Source organism: Ambystoma mexicanum, chromosome 7q (assembly GCF_040938575.1).
Source record: "Ambystoma mexicanum isolate Mex_15411 chromosome 7q, UKY_AmexF1_1, whole genome shotgun sequence".
Lineage (NCBI taxonomy): Eukaryota > Metazoa > Chordata > Amphibia > Caudata > Ambystomatidae > Ambystoma > Ambystoma mexicanum.
The window spans coordinates 74,296,690-74,318,492 of record NC_090941.1 but is presented as its reverse complement, the minus strand read 5'-3'; positions in this window follow the sequence as shown (position 1 = coordinate 74,318,492).

Sequence of the window (21,803 nt, the reverse complement as noted above, 5' to 3'; positions counted from 1 at the left end):
TCTTGAGGCGTGCCAGCCACTACCATGAAATAAATGCCACAATAAAAAAACAAGCATTACGAATGCCAATGCTTTTGGCTTTTGCGTAGCCATGGGAAAGGTATTTGTCAGTAGTGGTACTAACATACCATTGATGATAGCGGCTGCAAGATTGCATGAGTACTCGGGCATATAAAAGCTGTACCTGGCAAATGCCTATTTCTCATACACGAGCCAAAACTGCTGGCTTTGCCAATGCTGGTTTTTAACAGGACTTCAGCTTACAAATCGAGTGGTTGAAGGCAGACCTAGTTAGGCCATTATTTATTATATATTAGTAGCACTCATGCAGTTCCATTTCATTAACTCTCAGAAGACTGCTGTAAAAAAAACCTCTGGCAGGCACTTTGAGTGCCAACTTTGATGGTAAGGTTTGAAAAAGTTAGCTCAAAGAGACCCCAGCAGGAAGTGTTTTGGGAGGGGAGGAGAATGCAGTGGGTGGGAATCGTCATAGGGCCTTCTAATCCCTATGGCCATACCCACCCACTGCATTCTCCTTCCCGCCATGGCCAGTCAATGGGAAAATACCCAAACAACACCGACAAGCTTTGTCCCTCCTCATTTGACATATCTCCCTCACCGCACTTTAATGCAATAGTTTCGCCTTTTAAGTGGTTTTTTAGCATCACCTAATAGCCAAAACCCTCCCTCTTAACAAAACAGCCCCACCCTTTCCAAAACCATTCAGAATCAGATCTAGAATAAAATTCCAAATGTTCATGCAGTTTCCTTGAGTGGCGCCAAAGTTATAATCCATCCAAAAACTGCTTTTCACCAACCCAACCCTGTAATGCACAAATAAGCATACATGCCCCCGAACATCCAAGATGTCCGCGACATCATAGGACTGTTCCGGACTGTTTGCAGACATCGGGGAAGAAAAACGCCAATTTTTTGGCTTTTCAAGGCCATATCCGATCCCAGCCTCATCACCCCTCACATCCCCAGAGATTAAGTTTGACAAGTGCAATGTTGTGTTTTTTAATATGTTTTTACGGTGATGTTTGCGGACAACGGTGGATGTCCGTGAATTCAACATGGCGGGTGTTTTCAAAAATCTGACGCACTTCACACTTTTCACCATCCAGTCAGCGAGCGTGTCCGATCTCTGCGGACCTCACGTCGGCCTCTGGACCAATCGGATGCCTGTCTGGAGACCGAACAGGAAAGTGAGTCCACGGACCGAACCCAGATTTCACCAATTTCTTTTGCCCTAAGTTTTATTCATTAAAAAAATAAAAACGACTAGACAAATTTACACCAAATTTACAACAGCACACTTTCGGGTCCAAGCTGCCGCTCCTGCCGCACATTTGCTGAAAATCCATCCAGCGGTTTGGGCTGTAGGTGTGAGAATGTCTTTTTTCCATTGTGTCTATGGGAAAAACCACACATTTTGGGACCCCCTATAACTTTGCCCCCCCTCAATCAAACCTCACCAAACTTTGAAGGATCAATGTGACCGGGCCATAGACAATTTCAGCAAAGTTTTGTGAGGATTTGTTTGGGGCGGGCGAAGTTATAAGCTGCCCAGAAAGTGCTCCTCCTATGTGTTGAGCAACTTAACGATAACTACAGGGCTGCTGCCGCAGGCCCTGTAATATATATATATATTTGATTATACAACCAAAATTAACTAGCTGATGACAAACCTCTCCCCTTCTGGGTGTGATTAGTTAAAGGGGAGTGATTTTCGATAGTTCGCCAGAGCACAGGGATACCATGCAAAGGTGTTCTACAAATATGTAATTGTTTAAATAACTATTTCAGGACAGCTTTGCTGGATGAGCAGGATGAGCAGGGATCTTTTCAGTTGAAATGGGCCTCAAGCCTCAGGAAGCATTAGGCCTCAGGAAGGTCGCGAGCAGCTGGCGTCATTTTGGCATTCTTACCATAAAGGAAAATACTTCCTTAAAGAAAATACTTCCTTAAATCGCTACATTAAATATACGCGTTGCAGTGCGCACTTTACAGACTGCCTTTGGTCGCAGCTACAGAGGGTTTCCTCAAGCCTTGCAATATTTAGCAGTGTTCTTATCATCTTGTTGCCATTTTACTCTGATTTTGACTACATTAGCACTTTTCTGACAAAGGGAGCATAATAGCTTTTCAGTGTAAGCATGTCCGGTGATAATCTGCTGATATTACCCCCACCCTCCACCATTCCTTTATGGAGAGCCATTATAATCTTTGCATCCATAGGAGTTTTAGACCGGTTTTGCCAGCTGTAGCAAAGTGTGATGGGTTGTGGGCAGTGGGTTGCGGGGGGGGGGGGGGGGGCTAATTAGCTCTGACACACCTTCAACTGGCACTGTGGAGGAGACCATCTTTGGTGAATGGTATAAACCTCAAGACCATACAGAAACATAGCAGAACTACACATTTGCAATATTGTGCAAATCCTAAATTAGTCATCAGTGGGTGGACTGTGAAGAAATGACTACTTCCTTGCACGAGTACATGATGAGCTAGCTAAACTGCCTAGCTAGACCACACACTACTACAAACCACAAGTGATGCCAATAATAATGTATTTCTTATATAGTGATAGACACCTACAGGTCTCAGAGCGATGTAATAATTGAAGACATTATTATCCCAATGAGTGGTATTCAATTTATTGACCTCAGAAGGATGAAAGGCTGCAGTGACCTTGCCTGGATTCAAACCTGTCACAGCAGGCTGTGCACAGATATCAGGGGTGAGTGCTTAGCACACTGTGCTATCTGACTAGCTAAATCATAAAGGTGAAACAGGCATACTTGAGGAACTCCTTTGCATTTTGTGGGAGCTTAAGCAGAGGGCAGGCTATACTCTTAAGAGGAATGTCAATGTGATAACAGTAGCAACCACAACAGCAATAGTACAAGAGCCCAAAATAAAGGAATGTACAATCAAGGTTCTATACAAATATATCTACTTTAAATATATACATCAATATGCAATATAACTGAACTAGAAAAACACTAACAAAAACCAATCCCTGCAGAATGCAGATGTAGCAAGCAGTGTGATCACCGTAGCAGGGGGTGAAAGGCAAGAAATTACAAGATTGTCACTTAAAAAGTGATGGCTTAGTAGAAGAAAGTACAGCTGGGTTGCTTGTCAGTCCCTGGGGTCCAAAAAGGGGGCTAGACCACAAAAAAGTATCAGAACATCTTGGGAGGTTTGACAGCACCAAACCAAGTTTTGGGTTTCTGTCTTTGTAGGTCGAGCCACGTTCGGATGAAGTGAGTAATGCTGGTCCAGGTGGCGAGTCAGTGTACAGTCGGTTCCAGGTGGAGTTTTGCATGGTTCAATGTCGGTGTTCAAACAATGCAGTTCAATGAGCCAGCCAGGTGAAGCTTGTTTGAGATGATGATTACCAGTGGACACCACTGCTGGTGCGATGCAGTGTTGAGCCGGTTTCATGAATGCAAAATTGCAGTTCTAATAATATGTTAATGTTAAAGGTATTTATATAGCGCACCATCGCCAACGAATTGGTCTCCAGTAGCTCAGGCGGATCTGCAAACAAAGCGGTGGGGTTGGGTTAGTGGGGCAAAGAGGCCATAGGAAAGTGGGAAGGTGGTGTCTTCTTGGCGGCGTCAGTTTGGTTTTCTCCCCATGCGCTGACCTTGGGTGTGAATATAGGATTGATATTAGTTCTCGTGCGCTGTTGGTGAGATTTAGGTGTTGATTGTTTGTTGTTGCGGTTTGCTGTGAGAGAAGTGCTTGTGTCGGTATTTGTGTTAGTTAAGTATGCAGAAATGTGAGCTTTTGGTTAGTAGGTTATATGTCTCTTAATCATTGTAGTTCTTGTGTTATGTATCCGGTTGTCATTCGGAATGTCTAGTTTGTAAGGTGATGGCATGGGTGGTTCTCAGCTAAGTTATTTAAGCGTAGTACACCCGGTTGGGCGAGCATTGTCCCCTATTTAGATAGTGGTGCTATATTATCATTCACCCGCTCCTTTCTATCTATTTACTGTTGGTGGTCCATTGCTGCCTGTGATTACACTATGGGCAAGGTGTTATTGAAGGTGATCCTTACCTTCCTTCCCGATTGATCTGCGGTCATTCGTTGGTATGATTCTAGGTGGTCTATCTTTCAATTGGTAAGTGGATGTGTTGTAGATCGGTATATCCCTTACTTCTATTAAGGGTGGAAGGCTTAGGAAGTAGGGAATAGGTTTCCTCTCCTAGCATAGTTTCGCTGCGTATGCCCCTATGGGCATTCTTTGTAGGTATGGGGTGAAGAGACAGGATTTGAGGAGTTTCCTGAATTGTAGGTGATCTCTTGTGTTGTTTATGTCCTTTGGTAGTTTGTTCCAGGTTTTTGGTGCAAGATGAGAGAAAGAGGATCCTCTGAGTTTTCTTTTAATGTATGGTTTGGGCTCCAAACGGATGTCGCTACTGGATCTGAGTGGCCTTGTTGTGTGATGTACGTTTATCTTTCTTCTAAGGAACTCTGCGCGTTGGTCGTGGATTGCTCTGTGCATTATGCACATTGATTTGATCTTGATTCGCTGTTTGATGGGTAGCCAGTGTAGCGTTTTCAGCGCTGCTGTGATGTGTTCTCTTTGAGATAGTTTAGGGAGCAGTCTAGCCGCTACATTTTGTATGTGTTGGATTTTTTTTAGAAGTTGTTCAGGCATGCCTAGATATAAGCTATTGGCGTAGACTAATCTGGACATGATGAGAGTGATGACAGTAATTGTTTTTTTGGTGAATGACAGGAATGGTATGATCCTTTTAGCCGCTCACAGGAGAAAGAAGCATTTCTTGATTAGGGCATTTACTTGTGACTCTAGAGTGAGTTTGTTGTCCATCAGGACTCCCAGGTATTCTACAATCGACGATGGGGCTGGGGTTTCACCAAGTTCTGTTGGCCATGGGATGTAGAGGTTGTCTTCTCCGTTTTTTGTGATGATGATTATTTCTGTTTTGCCTGGGTTGAGTTTGAGTTCATCCAGTTGTATATTTCCCGAAGGCAGTTCTCTAGTGTTGAGTTTTCTATTTGTGAGTCTTATATTTCATAGACTATTTTTGTTTTGTCAGCGTAGTTGTAACAAGTGAGGCTGTGTCTTTCGATGATTTTAATTAGTTGAGACAAGTAGATGTTGAATAGTAGTGGGGAGAAGGATGATCCTTCTGGGACTCTGCATGACGATTCTCTTGGGCTTGATTTGAAAGGTTTCATCCATATTGTTTGTGCTCTGTTTGTTATGAAGGATTTGTTCCATAGTAAGGCGTTGTCAGTGATTCCGAATTCTTCCAGTCTCATGATGAGAATGTCGTGGTTAACTGTGTTGAATGCCTCACAGAGGTCTAGAAGTATCAATGCGGTGCTGTTGTTTGAGTCTGCGTTTGCCTTTAGATCATCCCAGATTGAGAGAAGCGCTGTTTCCGTTCCTCTCATCTGTCTGAAGCCTAGTTGTGCCTGCTTTAATACGGTGTTCTTCTATGAATTTGTGGGTTGTTATATATATGTGTGTTCACGTGAGTTCAGCTGGGTAGGGGATGTTGGAGATGGGTCTGTAATTGAAGAGGTCCTCTAGGTTTCCTGCTGTATCTTTGAGGAGTGGTTTGATGTTTGCTCCTTTAAAAGATTTTGGCACCTTCCCTGTTGAGATCGATTGGCTGAGGACGTTCCTGTAATATTCCATTGGTGTTCCTTGTGAGAGGATTGATTTGTAAATGTCAGGGGGCCAGGGATCCATGGGGGAGCCTGATTTGTTGCTTTGATTTACCAGTTTGACGAATGTCTCCACTGATATGTGCGGGAAGTTTCGGAGTTTGTTCTGGCGTTCCTCATAGCGGTGGGTGTCTTCGGTGTTGTGGTTGCATGGTTTGTTTTGTATGGTCTGTTGGATGGTCATGATTTTGTTTTTGAAAAAGTCTGCAAGGTCACTGCATAGTTTCTTCGATGGTATTGGAGCGTTGTTGCAGCCGGGTGTTTTTTTTTATTTCGTTTGGTGTTTGGTGCTTTGAGGATTCTGTTGTCGTAGTATTTCCTTTTCGCTTCTTGTATAGACGGGTATGCTGTTTTCCTTTTCATGGTGCCTAGTAGTGGGGTGAACCATTTTGCTGTTGCTCTTTTGCGGCATAGACTGAAAGTTTTTTCTTTGGCAATCTCGTCAATTGTTATTGCGAAGTATCTCTATTTTAGTGTCCAGGTCAGCTTTGTTCATTGGTGTCGCTTGTGGTTTGGTGATCTCCATTAGTTCCGTTAAGTTGGAGTTTTTTTATGGTTCTCCAGTTTCTTTTCATGATGGTTGGTAGCTTTCCCTGTTGCTTGGTTATTGGGGAGGGCACTGTGATTATGAAGGGGGTGATGAGGTGGCCGCTCCAGAGGATCTGAATTGGTGGCGCTGTGGTAATTAGTTTTATGTTGGCGAAGATTGCGTCCAGTGTATGTCCTGCCGTGTGGGTTGCTCCTTTGACTAGCTGATGTAGTTTCATTGTTGATAGTTGACTGGCAAGAGATTTTTGTGAGGTTGTGGTTTCTTCATCAAACCAGATGGTGAAGTCTCCGAGGATAATCAGGTGGTTATTCTCGATATCTAGATTGGTGATTGCTTCTATGAAGGTGTCTATGAAGGCTGTATCATAAGTTGGTAGTCTGTATACCAGTATGAATTTCAGGTTTGTTCTGGGATTTCTTGATAGACGTAGGATTAGGGATTTGCATTTATTGATTTTTAATGAGTCTTCCACTTTAATTTCCAAGTGTTCCTTGTGGATGATTGCCAGTCCACCACCGCTTTTTGTTTTTTCCTGTTTGCTTGGATGCACTTGAAGGTATCGGGCAGGCAGTTATTGAGGATGATCTTGTATTTGTCATATAGCCATGTTTCGGTTACGAATAGGATGTCGATGCCTCCGTCACTTAGGAGGTCGTAGATTTCGGTGGCATGTTTGGACATTGACCTTGCGTTAATTAGATTGCAGTGGATCTTTTTTCGTGTGATTTGGTATATTTGTTTTTCCCTGTTTTGATATGTGGGTGTTCAGTTGGGGTGCTTTTATGCTGACTTCGATTGGTTCAGGTTACTTCACTGGCTTGAGGATATTGGAAGAGTTCTAGACAAATCTTGGCTCCAAACCTCCTGGCGAAGGACCGTAAGTATATAGTTCTTAAGAGTTCAAAAATGTCTGAATAATCACTCTTGTCCAATTCCTTTGTTTATCTTACAGCTTAGACCCAAAAGAAGATCGTCTTGTGGCAGCTAAAAGCGTTCAGGTAAGAGTCTGTGGTATCCCACACTGTCCGTTAAATGATGCCAAGTTTTAACTCGCTGCTTTCTCTTTTCTTACAGGTGCGGCGTAAGAAGATTTGGCGTGCTGGTGAATAATACCTCTGGCGGTAAAATCAGGTAAGGATCTGGTGGCAAAGAGATTGTACTTGTTTGTTCCCTCGGCTCACCTTGTTGTTTTCTTGTCCCCCTTAGGTGTTGGAATACAGCAACATATTGATGGAGACAGCGCCGGATCGTAGAGATGCTGCGAGGAATGGTGAGTATCGCGCGGCGCTGCTGCTGGCGAATCAACGCGTTTAAAATAAAGTCTGTTTCTGGTTCAAAGGTGCGATGAATCCGGAATCAGGTAGGAAACCCAATAATGTTCTTGTTCTAACCTTTCTTCTTCTTTCCCTTATTTCTAGGCGCTCTGGACTCGAAGCGGGCATGGCAAGATGCTGGATGCTGACTGCAGGCATGGTGAGCGTTACGCTGCAGGATGCAGAATAGCGCAAAGCGTGTGCTGCTCTTCGGGCGTGGTTTAAATAGCCTCCAAAGTAGTCCCAGGTAAGTATTCCTCCACAACCACAGCCGAGTAACAAAATAGTCTCTAAGGTAAAGTAGTCCCTTCCAAGCCTCAGATGGGCTTGGATCTCTTGCAGCATGGTCTGCATCAGGTAAGTTTTAACATATGAGCCTGGTGCCTATGGCGCCAGGACTGATGCCCATATAGCCCCTAACAGGGGTTGCTGGGCTTTCTCTGGGTAACATGATGCCTGCTTCCGGGGTTGATGGACTTGGTCTGGATGTCCGGGGGTAGGCATCATGACAGCGGCTTCTACTGGGGGTGGTTGAACTTGTGTATCCGTATTATTTGTATCATGTTCCTTTTCTCTTTGTCAGCGTCCAATTCTGCGTCAGGGCATTTTGTGTCCTTGGTGGGAGGAGTTGGTCTGGGTGTTCAGTTTATGGGGGCAGTTGTCCAACTCTTGTGCCAGGCTAGTGTGGACTTTAATCCTCTTAAGTTGTGGTGTCTGAATGCTTTCCGAGACTGTGTCTTTGTTCAGTCAGTTGGGTAGGGGTGTTCCTCTTACAACGGGAATGCTATCCTAGCGAGTATTGTACGATAGTGGGTGGCGCGGCTGGTTATGGGCTATGGGTGCAGGTAAGCTAGGGTGGAGATTATGGTAGTAGTAACTGGCTTTGGTGGTTGCTGGGTGTTCCGTGGTGTCGGGTTCCTAGGATTCAATTGTGGCCGGTACTCATAATATACAGAAGAATGAGAAGCAAGAGGTGGAGAGCCTAGGTTTTACAGGTGGTTTACGATGAGATTGTACTCTTGGGTGTAGGATATCAGATGTCCGAAGTGATGTAGCTTTCAGTGGGAGCCAAGTGATGATTGAACAGCTCGATTCCTGACCCCTGGACAACAGCGGTTAGGTCCAGGTTCCACAAATGTCAGGCAGTGATCAAGGTTGGGACACCTATCTATCGGGAGAGGGTTTAGGCCTTGCAGAAGGCAGGCAGTGATCAAGTATCCGGTTTGGGATACCTAAGTGACATGGGAGGTTTAGGTTTGAGAGAGGTAGGTGGTAATTAATGCCTAATTATAAGACACCTAAAAATCGGGAGGAAGGTCCAGGCCTCTCAGAATGGCAGGCAGCAATTGAACACCTAGACAGGGACACCTAGACAGCGGGAGAGACTCAGACCTCAGTGTAGCAGATTTAACAGTATAAGCTAGAAGTGGGAACACCTAGAATTGGCTTTTGTCTACAGTAGCGGAGTTGGTCTGGGTGTTCAGTTTATGGGGGCAGTTGTCCAACTCTTGTGCCAGGCTAGTGTGGACTTTAATCCTCTTAAATTGTGGTGTCTGGATGCTTTCCGAGATTGTGTCTTTGTTCAGTCGGTTGGGTAGGGGTGTTCCTCTTACAACGGGAATGCTATCCTAGCGAGTATTGTACGATAGTGGGTGGCGCGGCTGGTTATGGGCTATGTGTGCAGGTAAGCTAGGGTGGAGATTATGGTAGTAGTAGTATTGGAAAACTCAGTAGCCTGAGTTTTACAATGCAGTTCGGTACAGAACACACTGAGAGTTCTGTATAGTGGGAGAGAGGCCTAAGTTTCACAATGCAATTTGGTACAGGAGAACACACAAAGATTTGAGAGTCCTGTGTAGTGGGAGAGAGGCCTACATTTCAAAATGCAGTTTCAAAATTACAGTTTCAAATACAGGGGAGGATAGCTCAGCAGCAACGTGCTCGCCTTGGAAGCAATACGCCACGGAGCAACACAGGTTACATAGCCTATCATATCATATCACACTTAGAAGGGTCCTGTAAGGTGGGAGAGAGGCCTAGGTTTTACAATGCAGTTCGGTACAGGAGAACACACTGAGATTGAGAGTTCTGTACAGTGGGAGAGAGGCCTATGTTTCACTATGCAATTTGGAACAAGAGAACATACTGAGATTTGAGAATCCTGTATAGTGGGAGAGAGGCCTACGTTTTTCAATGCAGTTTCAAAATGCAGTTTCAAAATACAGGGGAGCACACTTAGATGGGTTCTATATAGTGGGAGAGAGGCCTAAATTTCACAATGCAGTTTGGTGCAGGAGAACACACTGCGATTTGAGAGTCCTGTATAGTGGGAGAGAGGCCTACGTTTCAAAATGCAGTTTCAACATACAAGGGAGCACATTTAGAAGGGTCCTGTATAGTGGGAGAGAGGCCTGTGTTTCAAAATGCAGTTCGGTACAGAGTAAACACTGAGATTGAGAGTCCTGTGTAGTGGGGTATGATGGTGTCTGTATATGTAGTAAATAGAGCATTGTTCCTACCTTATCCTTTGATGCTGGTTGACGGCAGACTGTTAGTCGGGAGTCATGTGAGGGTACTGTGGCCTGTTGCAACTGCTGGTTTGGGTGGTGTGTGCCTTTGCAGCCACTGCTAGTTGGCTGTAGTTGTGGGGCACTGTTGCTGTGTCTGGGGGGCAGGGTGTGGTGCTGTAGGTTTCTCTTGGGCTTAGAACATAGGGCTAGCTAGGTGGAAGAGCGCATTGATTACGTGGATGAGTGCCACTGGAGTAGGGGAAAATAGCGGTTAGGGTTTGGTGTATGTTGGTGGCTGGCCCCAGGCCTCCCCTGCTGACACCTGCAGACACTGACAGGAGCCGCCATTTGCTTTGGGCCCTTAGCCGCTTGGGCTGCACAGGCAGAGGGCTGCCATGGGAGGTAGTGTTAAAAGGGAGGAAGTACCAAAAAGGAGCGGTGGAGAGAAGTAGGAGGGCCCAGGGCCGGGCTATAGAGGAGGGGAAGGGGGAAAGAAATAACACGTGCACAGGAGCGCTTACAAATTGTCAAAAATACACACAAATGCCAATTTCCAAAACCTATGGGCCAATATATGCTGCCTCTTACCTTTGCAGCTGGATAACAGTGTCGGGAGAGAGACGCGCGGGTGTCGGCCTAGCGGGAGGAGGACCAATCAGGATAAAGGGGCGGGAGGGAGAAGGGACCAGGGCTGAGCTATAGAGCAGGGGAAGGGGGAAAGAAATAACACGTGCGCAGGAGCGCTTACAAATTGCCAAAAATACACACAAATGCCAATTTCCAAAACCTATGGGCCAATACACGCTGCCTCTTTGCAGCCAGATAATAGTGTTGGGAGAAAGCCAAGTAGGCCTTAGGCTTGCAGGAGGAGGACCAATCAGGGGAAGGGGCCGGAGGGAGCAGGAACCAGGGCTGGGCTGTAGAGCAGGGGAAGGGGGAAAGAAATGACACGTGTGCATGAGTGCTTACAAATTGCCAAAAATACACACAAATGGCAATTTCCAAAACCTATGGTCCAATACACACTGCCTCTTCCCTTTGCAGCCAGATAACAGTGTCGGGAGAGGGTCGCGTGGGTAGTAGGCCTAGCGGGAGGAGGACCAATCAGGGGAGGGGGCGGTAGTAAGGAGGGACCAGGGCCTGCTATAGAGCAGGGGAAGTGGGAAAGAAATAACACACAAGCAGGAGCCCTTACAAATTGCCAAAAGTACACACAAATGGCAATTTCCAAAACCTATGGGCCAATACCCTATGTCTCTTACCTTTGCAGCCAGATAACAACAATATGCCAACAGCAGCACTGTGGGAACAGATGGTTTGAAAATGCGATGAATTTGCCTCATGTGCGAGGATGGTTTGAAGCTTCAGAAAACAGGAATCTAGCTGCTTGGCTTCTTCGGTTGCTGTGAGTCCCAACTAGTCCCAACTCAGGGGCTAAGGGACAAGATTAGTCCTTTTCCACCTCACTCCCCATCTGGGGAGGCTATCTGGCACCTGCAGGCAGAAGTCCTTCACCTCCATTGAGGAGTCTGGGTACCGGTGCAGCTTGCTGAGCTAGCAGGTTTTGTTCCAACAGCCGGTAACCCTCCAAAGTTCCATGGGACTGGGTGTGGAGTTCAGCTTGCCTCTGCCTTAGAATACCTGTCTTCACATCTGGCAGAGGGTTTTGGAAAGGACTGCTTTGCCAACAGAGTCCAAACAAATTCTTCTGTTCTAAAGAGTTCAAGAGGAATCAAACAGAGAGTGGGAAACCCCTTTCTTATAAAGGTAAAAGGTCACAGGGCGAATAGTGAACTTTTTGTATCATACCCAAAGTGCTTTGCTCTTATGAAGTGGAAGAGACAGGAAGGAAAGCCCACAGAAAACCAAGATTGAGGAACTCTTTATTTAGTCCTTTCTGCTCTGTGCAAGATGTCTAGATCCACCCCCTTTCACAAGCTAGCCACTTCAAAGCCCCCTTGGTATGCAACATCCTGGTGTTAGGCTGGTACTTTTGTTATGGGTGTGCCCTGTGAAACATGGTTGCCGGGAGACTCCGGCTGAGATTTTCATAGGCTTGAGAGGTGTTACCCAACCTCTTAAGGGGTGAAAGACACACAGCTTTTCCACCTACTATCCTACTGGCTGTGCCATCTGGCTAGAATGTATATAGCCTCTGCATAGCGGGCCTGTGCTCATAGGGTTGAAATGAGAATGATACCAATCTGATATGGCTTTAATAATTGTGCAAACTATCAGTCACCATGCCAAACTCCAGTTATGGCTTATTAGTAGAGATTACTCTGCCACCAGATGGATACTTCTCCATATTTATTATTGTATTAATTATTTAATGTGTTATGGTTTTTATCAAACCTTTCACATATGATTACATCGAGCACATTATGAAATAAGATAAAACTCATAGAATTAAAAGGGAATTAATCACTTACAAGAGAAATACAGGATAAAAAAGCACACATTAAATACTTCTAAAACATTTTCCTAAAAGTCTTACTACTGCAATAATTAAAGAATGTGGTTATCTTCTAAAATACTTGGCCTCATTACAAGTAGGGCGGTAAGGGTTAACGGTCACCGGTAACGAGACCGGTGGCGTCAAACCCTTACCGCCCTACTACGAGTTCCCTTTGCGGGTCCTTCCTTAACGCCTGCTTTTAGCAGGCGTTAAGGACGGGACCCGCAAAGGGACTTTAGAGCTCATAACGGTACTGTAATTTACGGTACCGTTATTAGCGCCGTCCCCATTCCCATTGAGCCCTATGGGGGCTCAATTGGGAATGGAGAAGGGCCCTGGTGAATGGGGAATTAACGGTCCCACAAACCTTAGAATGGACCGGTAATTGCTCCATTCACCAGGGCGGAATCGGAACGAGTTTGGAGGCAGCCATGCCGCAAATAGCGGCGTGGTTACCTCCAAACTCGGAATGAGGCCCATTGTGCCAGAAATGTTTAGTGGTCAAACTATCAATATCATGCACAAATTTAGAAAAATGCATATGCTTTATAAGGTGCAATTTGTCACAGTCAATAAATAAATGCTTTAAAGTTTCAGTCTTTGTACGATCATGACAAAACCGACAAAAACTTTCTTCTCATAGGATTTTTGACCCTGCTCCTTTTATTTATGAGTTAAAAAGAGGTTCAAACGAAATCGTAAAAAATTGCTGTCCTGTAATAGGGCATGTAAATTTAGTAAGGTAAGAAGTAATACAATCTAGTTTTTTTTATTGTCAAGCCTATGTGATTAAAAAGCTTACATTTTAAAACATCATTTTGAGTTTTGCACCAATCAAATACACACAGTTTCTTCTTTACATCGTTTGATTTAGCTGATAAAATGTCCATTTAAGAATGAATATCTCATAACAGCTTTTGAGCATTAAAATCCTAAGTTAAATCAAAACTGCAAAATAAGGATTTTTTGGTGGATTTAAAAGCTTATTAAAGGACTCAAAATCTTCCAATTCATAAAGTAATCAAGTGAAGGTAGCTCTAACTCAAAACGAATGGTTGAGAAAGGAGTGCAAGCGGGGAGATTTAGAACAGATTTAGAAAACATACCTTCCAGTTTATACCACGGAAAATTATTGGTAGGATAATAGCACTCCGCGCCATAAATTGGAGTCAGAATTGCATTGGATTTATACAATTTTAAAACAGGAAGTAGGGAAAAGCGGTCAAATATGGAATTCATCTTTTTTTGCTTGCATAATTAAAGCTTTCACTTTCCCACATAAATGTTTTAAAACCAAAACAAAAGATTTATTGATACCAATTAAAAAGCTAAGGTAAGTTAATTGCTTCACCACTTTTATCATCCAGAAACTAATTCAAACCTTTACATTTCAGCAAGTTAGTTCTTGAAAAAATTTACACATTTGATTTATTAGAATTAATCTCTAAAACATTGTTAGTCAAGTAAGCATGTAAGGCATTAATTGATCTTTCTAAACCAATTGGAGTGTAATCAATTAATGCAAGGTCTTTTCCGTAAGCGAAGCACATAACAGAAGTGTTGCCCAAATGAGGATAAGATCAACTTTAATGAGGGCCTCACTCACATTGGATATAAAGAGGTTAAACAGACAGTGGGCCATCAGGCATCCATGTCTCAGGCCTCTATAGGTCACAGTTGGTCTAGTCAAGTCTCTCTTATTGACAGCCTGACCTGAATGACAGTGTCTTCATGAATGGATCGTAACATGCCAACCAAACTATGTGGACAGCCTCAAGTCAGAAGCTTTCTCCAAATCCACGATCAAACACACTTGTCGAGTCAATGAAGGCACAATAAATTGAATATTTAATGTTAATGGGTTTATTTTTTCAAAGGCAAAGGCTTAATCCATTAATGGTAGTGTCAAGTCTCTTTCTAAAGTTTGAAAATAGTCAATTCAGAGACTTTCATGAGCCTAAGCCTCTAGATCTCATAAAATAAGAGATGGGAAAATTTAGCTGGAGGCATCAAGAAGCATGGGACGATATTTACAGGGATTGAGTCTGTCTCCTTTTTTAAAAATAGATACCAAGTGGAAGGATGTCCAGGACAAAGGAATTCTCTTGGCGGTCAGTATTAACTTAAATAATCCAAATAAAATTGAAGCCCATTTCCCCGGTTTATCTTTGAAAGTAAAGTTGGATAGTCTACCAGTACCTGGTTCCCTAGAAGACTTAGATTTAATTAGCAAGTCATAAACGTTGCCCAATGTAAAAGGCAGCTGCCAGGGTAGCTTCCAATCCAAGTCAATAGACTGAGTAGATCCTACTGTGGTATGTATATTTGAAGTGGGAACACCAAATGTCCTCACTAGTTGGATTTATTTGAGTCGACTCCTGAGTTTCAAAAAGGTTGTTCAGAGTTTCCAGAAGCTAGCTACGCTAGAATAAAAAACACATTGCAGCATCGTTCTGAAGGAAAATGCATCTGTACAATTTCAACACATTCTTGTGCCATTGAAGTAAAATCCTTTTCTGCTCACATCTTATGGGTAAAAGCAGCGAGAGTAAAGATTTAATATAGTGCCTCAACTCCTTCTTTTTGTTAAATATATTAGATCAAACTTATGTTTGTAAGCAGCAAAGCTGTAATCGGAGTGTAGGATCAAATTAGAACACTGTGAATTGTAAAATTCAATAAACACGTTACAAAACACTTTAGGGATTGAAAATAGCCAAAGTCTTGTAAAGGCAGGAAGTCAAAGTGGACGCCAGATGAGTATTATTTATGCACTGTTTTAGGGTTCTAAGTTGTACAGTTTAGACCCTTGTTGATTACTAAATGTGTTACACATATGGATGGGGCTCCCGAAATAGTTGTTAGCTTCAGCCTCAGATGTAAATCAGGGTGATCACGAAAATCAGTATAGTGAACTTTCAAAGAGTAATAATACTTAAATATGTTGTTGGTTACAAAAATGCAATCATTCACAGAACTACTTAGATCATTGTGCCAAGAGTCCTTAGGGGGAATGTCACCCCTAACATTTCCATTCAATAGTTGGAAACCTAAATATGACATTAATTCCAACCACTTATTACCCCTGGCGTGAGATTGTGTTCTATGAATAGATAAAACATCTCCTGAACCTTGAAGTAAACAAGAGCAATTAAGAACCCCAACAATAATAATTTTGTGATTCTCAAAGGCTCTCAACCAAGCTGTGATAATTATAATAATATTGTGAAATAATAGATTAGCAGGGCATTTGTCGCGATTCCAATAAACATTAATAAAAAGAATAGGTTCTAAAGAAGGTAACCCAGCATTGTCCCTCTCTAACATTATCACTTGTACGCAGAGAAGCTGGGGCATCCAATAAGTGTTCTGGGTCCCTATGTAATTGTTAGAAGCAAAAAGCAGGTCACCAAATGGGCGACCCTGAGTACCTTTTTCTGCAGGAGTTACATTTTTCTGCAGGAGTTAAATGAACTGAGAAACCATCTAATGAAGGGTTCTCCTGAAGTCATACTTCTTGAAGTAAGAAAATATCAACCTCTAGTTGTATAATATGTCTTTCTAAGCAATTAAACAAAGGTATCTGGACTATCCATCGAAAATAGATTAATCGAAATTAAATCCAACGAAATGTATTAATTGAAAGTAATTTCAATCGAAAATTCCCTTTTTTATTGAATATATTTAATTGGATTTCGATTAGGGTTAGGGTTTTGGTTTGGGTTAGGGTTGGGTTAGGGTTGGGGTTAGGGTTAGGGCTAGGGGGTTGGGGGGACCCTCCCAATAAAGAAAATGTTACATGAAGCTGCCCAGTGGCAAAATACTTTAAAGATTTCATGACTGGACAGCTCCATGTAACATTTTAACGTTAAAAATAAATGCATCAAAATATCTTTCACATTTAAAAGTACATATCCATCGAAACTTGTCCATTCCTATATTTGATGAACAAGTTTCGATGGAAATGTACTTTTAAATGTAAAAGATAGCATTTTGATGCATTTATTTTTGTTGTATTTTTTTCAATGGATTTGCTTTTAGATGTCTGGAATTCAATGGAAAAACCATAAACCTTAAACAAAAGACCCTGGTATTTCAGGATAATATGTTGATACATTGATTACTAAAGATTAGACCTGGCTTCTAATGCAGATTTCGGTGGTACCAACGCAGATGACAACCAAGACCAATCTTGCAGTTTACCTTAGATATGGAATCAACACAAATTACCTTCTTGCTAGATGAGTTATTCATATTACAAAAACCTGTAGGGAGGGTTGCTTATTGGCCATTAATGCGTGACGATTCACATCAAAAGCATTTGGGCTACAATCTTTAGATTGCTGCAATGCTTTAGTACATTGCAAATGATTGGTAAGTGGAAATAATTTGTACCCCATTGAAAGTAAAGTAGGGCTTCAGCCAATAAAATCTGATAGACCAAACGGGAGGAAAAATGCAGAACAACCCTATCTAAACTTTTGTGGTCTAGTAATTCAACTTGGGAAATATCAGCAGAATTGATGTATCGCAAAGCTGAAAAGTGTTTCCTGTTGAAGACATCATTGTTATGCACAGGAAAAACGGAATCCAAGCCTAAATATTTCAAATTAAATGAGAAGCAAGTATTATCTTTGGGTTCATGTAATGAGTACAAGCATGTTGAACAGATTTGGTCAAGTAAGTCAGTTTTTCTTCCATTGTACAGAAATAAGTGGATCAGTCGTTAATGTTCGCTAAATTCAAAACAGGGCAGTTTGTTACTTCGTTTGTAGTTAGTGATGACACCTAGGTTGAATTTGAATAAGTGGAGAGGTTGAGTAAAGGGTCCTCACTTAATGGAGAGTTCACAGTGATAACTTGATTCATTCCAGTCACTCCCAGGGACTGATCCATAGGAAACAGTTGATTACCTTTTTCAGTCTGGTCATGATGCTTAACTCGTTTGGGTTTCTTTTTAACCTTTTAGCCTTACGGTTTTAGTTTTGTTTCCAAAGCCCTGAGTGGAATTTTGGGAAACATAATTTTGGTTGAGTTAGATTCTCTAAAAATGCCCTTGATTCCCTATTCCTACTGGCTGATATGTTTTTGTGATTTTTGGACTTGTTAGTTACTTTTGTGAGACCTGAATTAATATGGTTCTTTTTTTTCCTGAAAAATTGTAAAATTCGGTTTGTCTGTAACAGGGTTTGATGATTTCGAACTAGAAACAAGTTCAATCAAGAGCAATGATTGATCACTGGCATATCGAGAAGCCGGAGACTGTGTAATGGAGTCTGTTATGAAAGAATCTACTATCTGAACTTTGGCTGGATTGTTATGAATAGCAGGATTATCAGAGACCATGTTGATCACAGAGTCCATCACAATTTGAGAACCAGAAGATACATATTTGTTCTGAAGCAAAGTTTGGTGTTGATGGAATTCAGCGTAGTTTGATGCTCTCTTTAATTAGAATTAATGCTATCATGAAAACACACCAAAGAGTTTAATATGACGTCTTGCGCTGAGATAGAAGCTGCGCCAAATTGATATCAATTTGGGGAGGAATAATCAGTTGTGGGGAAAGAAGAGAATCAGAACTTGAAATACTAAAGTAATAGTAAAACAAAGAATGTGTTCACTTAAGTGACTAATAATATTAGGTTGAGACCAATTGTTATTCGAGAGTTGTGGCAAGGAGGGTGTCAGAACCATTGCAGCAAAGCCAGAGTGATCACAGATGTCATCCATGTTAGTGTTCACAAAATTCAGCATTTCAGCGTCTGTAATGTTGTCAGTGATGTTGTTAGAAACAGAACCGGAGGGAGCGCAAGAGGGCACTACAATAGCATTGGAATCTTGATTTAGATCATCGCAATGGTTTGGGAAGCTAGAAGTTGAGGCCTTACCTGATGCGCTTACAACACCTCGAGGAACAATGGTAGGGGCAGAGGAGACCAGAATTTTATTTTTAAACGATGCAAATTTGGTAATGGGTGTAAGCGGACACTGCAACAGACTTGCAGAAGTTTTCTGTGATGTCATGACGGTGTGGGCTTTGGTCGAAGATTTGGACAAAATGGTTGTGTCACTGGGTTTACTCTGGAGATTTTACTTTGTTAGATAGATACGGTTGAATCACCTTACCACCTTTCACCTCTCCAACTGCTTCCACTGTACTCTGATGTCGCACTGACCATGCATTTTTCATGTGAGGCTGCAGACTAAAAGGGCTTCTCCTCTGTGATGCCAAAGGTAAGTGAAGACAGACACAATTCAAGACCCGTACACAAACAGAGCTGCTTCACCTGCACTCTTGCGTCACACTCTGCGTGAGACTGCAGACTAACATGGCTCCTCCTAAGTGATGCCAAAGGTAAGTGAAGACAGACTCAATCCAAGACCCGTACAGAAACAGAGCTGCATCAACAGCACTCTTGCATCACACTCCCCGCAAATGCTCCACATGAGGCTGCAGACAAAGGGGGATCCTCCTCTGTGATGTCAAAGGTAAGTGAAGACAGACTCAATCCAAGAGCTGAAACAGAAACTCCACTGCTTCAACTGCACTCTTGTGTAACACTCGACGTGAGGCTGAAGACTAGATAGCTCCTCCTAAGTGATGCCAAAGGTTAGTGAAGACAGACTCAATCCAAGAGCCATACATAAACAGCACTGCTTCAACTGCACTCTTGCATCACACTCTCCATGAACACTCTGCACAAGTCTGCAGACAAAGAGGGCTCTTCCTCTCTGATGCCAAAGGTAAGTGAAGACTGACTCAATCCAAGAGCTGAACAGAAACACTGCTGATTTAACTGCACTCTTGCGTCACATATTTATTATGGTTTTGAATCAGAGGTTCAGATTTAAATACATTACTTGGTTGCAGCATTTCAGCAACTCCTCTATGCGGTGGCAGTGCTTCTGATTTTGGCTGAAGTGCGTTTTGGTATTGTTCGTTGTCTTGGTTGCCTCGTATCCCTACCTGTTTTTTCTTGGACTCCTGCTGCCGCTCCTGGTCTGCCTTGTTTGGCCTGGTTTCTACTTGTTCCTCTCCTATTTTGACCCAGAACGAATATTTGATTATCTACGTCTGACCCTCGCTTGCCTTGTTTGCCTGGACTCTCAGCTCTCTCTCCACTGCTTGGCCCACATCGCTGTTTTGGACTGCTTTTTGCCTTGCCCTTTTGGATTTGTTCGTGCCTCTCCTATTATTTTCTCTGTGTACACGGATCGGTTACTGAGTTGCGTGGAGCGACCCCCTTACCTGCCATCTTTGGACTAGAGACTTCCTTGGATTGTGGTGGTTCCCCTCCAGGCGTCCAAGTTCCGTTGGGACAGGAGTCTTGGACTGGAGACTTTCTGTCCACCTATGCGTCCTCGTGCCATCGGGTTCATGTTCCCTGGGGTTGCTCCACCCATTCTCAGTGCTACTGCTGTACACGCCTTCAGGATAACTCTCCATATCACGGTAAGACATGGCCCTCACAGTAATACTTACACATTGATACCGTGCATTTTTGACTGATTTAACAAAGGGGCATATGTGTTACAGATATCAAGGGGGGCTCACGTCCTGAAACAGGGCACAGTTTTTGCAACTTGGTACACAGCTCACCTTCTGCGTTTTGGAACATCTGCAGCCTTGTGGGGTTTCTGCCAAGATTTTTTGGTATGGTCAGTGCAGTTATTCCTCGATTATCAGCACTGTTCAGGTGATAGGACTTGGACTAAATCCGGTTCTTTTCTTGTGTCTAGGTAGCCTGGTGATTCCTTGGGTCCATTCTTTCGAGGAATACATCCTGCGGTTCTGTCTGTTTCTCAGACCGCAGGTTCTATTGCTAGGAAGAATCTTTTGGCTACACTAAGGGGGCAAACCAAAGACGGATTCTGACGGGGACGAAGTCCCTGTATCCAAAGAATCACAAGAAGTATGTAGGAAGATGGATCTACTGCAGTCCAAGTGGACAATGTAGTCTCATGACATGGAACAAAGATGAGCATGTTAAATCAGCTGGATGCCTGAAGGGAGTCATAAAGATATGGGTCCGAAAGAAGCTTTTCTTCAGACCTAAATGCCTGGATGTGAAGGATGATGAGAGAGTGATCGATAAATCTCCCAGAGGGGGGAGTGTAGAGGAGGAGCCAAGTACCCCTACCTCAACCATCCCGCCCCTTTTACCTGTATGTTGGTAACCAGAATATGTGACACACACAGAACAGTTGCATCAACAAAGGGCAGAGTATGAACTCTATGAAGTACCAGTGAAAGTACCAATACCTAAGAGAATCTGGGAGGAAAGGTACCCATTGAGAAAACCATACCTGCATACAAAAAAATATGAGCATTTGAATTAAATCCCTAGAGAAGCAAAGCCAATAAACGGCGAGGACGAATGGTAATATCACTAACCATCGCCAGTACGTGTCACACTTAGCTGAGATCACATACCGAGAAGAGATGCAGAGACCAGAGAATACAGATAAGGCATCAAGAAAATATCAAGGATAAGTGAAATCTTGGGATCAAGGTGAAGAAGCTTATGCCACAGAAACAGATGAAGACATTAATTCATTTTACACGTGTACAGATGTAAAAGAAACAGAAGCAGACGAAGTAATCTTGAGGCTAGTTTTGTAGTGAATAGGTTGCGGCAAGCGCCAATATATATATATGCGTATGGACAGGTGAAGGATTGATGGTTCCACTATGCATTATAGCAGTGCTGGATAGTAGCAAGAAGGCCTCATTTCTCGTGTGTCGCAGTTAAAAAGCAAATTGAATTACAAAGTGAATCTCAGCAGACAAGGCTGGACGAGCCAAGAAGCTAAGGTCCTCTCAAACTGGAGTGAACTGAAATTGGATACAAAATCATGTGAAAGAACAAAACTCCTGTTCAAAAGGCATGAACATAACAACGAAGACGTCAGAGGTTTGTTAAAAATGTTTATTAAATGCACGAAAAGGCTCAATTCCATGGTCTCTAGTCACATGGAAGCATGAAGTTGGACTAACGAAATGGTCACATCTACGCACAAAGGCAGATGGTGCTTCTCACTCCCTAAATTTCTCAGAGCTAAGAACACTCTTAAGGTCGAGCTTCAAAGGCCTAATTGACAGTAGACCACTAAGGTGATGATATGCTAATTGGTGGGAAGCTAAAGTTAGAACACCCTCACCGGCACCTGGATGGCCAGCCTGCATGCTGCTAGACTTAGGTGGAAAAGTACTGACGGAGGTTAGAGTGCCAACCAATTGTAGAGGACTATGG